Raw genomic sequence first — 3532 nt, 5'->3', positions numbered from 1 at the left:
AGGGTAAGCTGGGACGAAGTGAGAGAGTGGCATATATACACTACCAAATGTAAAATAGATAGCTAGTGGGAAGCAGCCGCATAGCACAGGGAGATCAGCTAGGTGCTTTGTGACCACCTAGAGGGGTGGGATAGGGAGGGTGGGAGGGAGATGCAAGAGGGGGGAGACATGAGGATATATGTATATGTATAGCTGATTCACTTTGTCATACAGCAGAAACTAACGCACCATTGTAAAGCAATTATACTCCGATGAAGATGTAAAAAAAAAAAAAAGAGCAGCCCCTGCTCACTGCAACTAGAGAAAGCCCATGCGCACCAACAAAGACCCAACGCAGCCAAAAATAAATGAATAAAAATAAATTTAAAAAAAAAGAAAACATACTGACTGATCTACTTCCCGTCTTGTGACATTAGTTGCTCTGTCAGAGGAATGAAGAGTTTGCCCCAAAGTCTTACTTTCCTGGCGAGGAATCCAGAGAGCTCTGCATCTACCATGCTGGTGACAGAAATCCTATGCAAACCAACTTAAACAAAAAAGGAATTTATTGGCTCTCATAGCTGGAAGGAACACTCTGGTATTTGAAAAATTACAGAAAGATCTTCAGCAATCGGTGGGGGCTGGGGACCGAATGCCACCAGGATTCTGTCTCTCTCCTTCCCTCTGTCTCAGCTCTGTGACCCCCTGAGTGTTGGCCTCAGCGTCTCCTGTTGCGGACACATCTCCTCCATGTTGGTGGAGGGGGAGAGAGCAAGGCGGATAGAAGCTAGAGATGCCAAGAACCCCAGTGAGGAAAAGAACTCTAATCCTAGGAGAGGACTCAGGATGGCTCTCTGGGATCACACGTCCATCCTCTGGATGGATCACTGTTGCCAGGAGCATTGGCTACACTAATTGATGGGCCTGGATCATCCGTTTACTCCTGTTGGGGAGGGGGCTTTGGTAATTGAGAGCCTCATCAGAGCCCCAAGGAGGGGAAGAGGAGCAGTTCCCCAAAGTAGGGACATTATTTTAGAAGAAGGAGAGAAAGGTTACTGGGAAGACAAAGGAAGAGTAGATGCTTAAGACACACCCACCTGCCCAAAGAGAGAGGCCCCCTCTAAGGGGTTCTTTCTACTAAAAGTTGTCCTGCATCTCGCTGGTACATTGAGTGAGACCAACCCCACTGCCCAGAGAAGTACTTCCCATTGAAATCCTCCAGGGGCCACTGTTCACACTGACCCCTGTGAATGGTGCCTCTTAAAGCCAGACAGTGTGTGGCAGCCCTGAACTTGACCATGTCTGGTTGGACCAGGGATGGGTGGCTGAGCCATGAAGGAAGCATTGAAAACGATGAAATACTTAGTGATAAATCTGACCAAAAATGTTCAAGACTGGTTCACTGAAAAATTAAGATATTCAATACATTGTTGAGAGAAATAAAAGAAGAAATGGGTAGACTGTGTACCTGGATCAGAAAACCCAATATTGTTAACATATCAATTCTTCCCCCAAATGATCTATAGATTCAATGCAATCCCAATCAAAATTCCAGCAGGCTTTTACATGGATATTGACAAGTTGATTCTACAATTCATATAAAGAGACAAATGACATAGAATAGCCGAAACAACTTTTAAAAGGAACAGCAGTTTGGAGAACTTACACTCTCGGATTTATAAATCTACAGGAATCAGGACAAATTGATGGAACTGACAGATGGACAAATAAATCAATGGAATAGAATAGAAAGTCCAGAAAGAGACACATGCATATATGACCAATTTATTTTCAACAGAGGTGCCAAGGCAGTTCAAATTTCAAAGATGTCCCCTTCCTAGTCCCTGACAGACAGTAATTCTACGTCACCAAAACCTGGTTGGATGCTACAAAGGCAAAAATACAGATGACCCCACATCCCTGTGGTGCTGCCTGATGGTTTCCATCTAGATTGCCAGCTCCTGGAGCTCAGGCACCAGGATGGGGACACAGACCAGTGGGAGGCTTGAGGAGGACCGGGCCTCCGGGGGATATCGAGGGATGCGGGGTTAGAGGCAGAAGAGAGAGCTCAGATCATCTAGCTTGTTTTCTGGGCAAAGCACCCAGGACAGAGAAAACCAAAATGTTCCGATAACATATTTCTTCCCCAGATTTCATCCTGGTAGAATTACTGGCCAGTAATGACCTAGCAAATTAGAGAATCTACCAGAACTGGTCCCTAATTAGAGAAAGTTGTCAAATGGGAACAACTATCTCTGTTCTGTTTCATTTCCTCCCCCCTCAAGCCTAATGTCTCCGCTTCCCCTCCCCCCCCGGGCCTTCCTGCTACTCTTGAGACGGGGTTTGGGGGTGGTTGAGGAGGTAGAGGCTCCTGTCTGTGGCCACCACTAGCACCAGCCCAGGAGGTAGTACCAGGGGCCTGTCCTGTGTTCCCAGGAGCCCCATGCCCTCACCAACCTTGTTTTCGAAGTTCTTGTCTCTTCTCCCACTAAACTACAGGCTCCCTGAGGGCATGGGTTTGTCTTAATTATCTTCCCATCTCCGGATCTAGCCCAGGGCCTGGCTTCCAGAGAAGGCTTAGAAAAGATTGTTGAAAGGACGACTCTGGGTCCCAGAGTGATAGCCTCCATCCAAGCACGGGGGAGGGAGCTGATTGCCTGACCTCAGCTGCCCTGCCATAGCCCAGAAACGCCATCCTGCCCACATCCCGAGGAGGAAGCCTGGCAGGAGGTGTGTGATCTCAGCCAGCCTCCTTCGTTCTGTGTTGCTCTGAAGTTGGAGACGTCAACTCTGGGTTGAGGGATCAGGGAAAGCTTCATGGAGCAGCTAGTGTTTGGTTTGGGGATTTAGAGTTAAGAGGAAATGCCAACAGAAGCAGCACACAGATGAGGAGCTTGGTTCGGCTGAATTATTGGAGGTTTGCAACAGGGAAGGAAGGCAGGAAGCCACGAAGGAAGGCAGGCAGGCAGGAAGGAAGGAAGGGGGGAGGGAGGGGGGAGGGAGGAAGGGGGCTGGGGTTGTGATAAACCTTCAAAGACCACCAAGGAGTGTGGGCTGCCTCCCATAAGCCTTGGGAAACCATCCAGCAAAGACACTCCCGGAAGCTGAATCCAGAGTCGATGCTCAGATGCTCACGATGGAAGCAAAAGGAGAAAGATGAGGGGCAGAGAACGGAGGCCTGAGGTGGGGCAGGGGGGATAGTACAGGAACTAGAGGAAGGCGGCTGTCACCTGTCATGGGGCAAGGATGCCCCCAACAACTCTGATCAGACAGTGAAGGCAGGAGGGAGTGGGGAGTCAGTTAAACAAAAAGCCTCAACTTCTGTCCTAGCAATTTCCCTTTTAGGAATTTACTCTGAAGAAATTATTCAACATGTGCGTGAAGATCTTGAGTTCCATGATGTCTATCACAGTATTATTTAAAATAGTATTAGCAAGAGAGGGGAGGCTTCCCTGGTGGCGCAGTGGTTGAGAGTCCGCCTGCCGATGCAGGAGACGCGGGTTCGTGCCCCGGTCCGGGAAGATCCCACATGCCGCGGAGCGGCTGGGCCCGT

The sequence above is a fragment of the Physeter macrocephalus genome, unplaced genomic scaffold, assembly GCF_002837175.3.
Source record: "Physeter macrocephalus isolate SW-GA unplaced genomic scaffold, ASM283717v5 random_478, whole genome shotgun sequence".
NCBI classification, from domain to species: Eukaryota; Metazoa; Chordata; class Mammalia; order Artiodactyla; family Physeteridae; genus Physeter; species Physeter macrocephalus.
The sequence above is the reverse complement of the archived record's forward strand: the minus strand, read 5'-3'. Positions refer to the sequence as shown.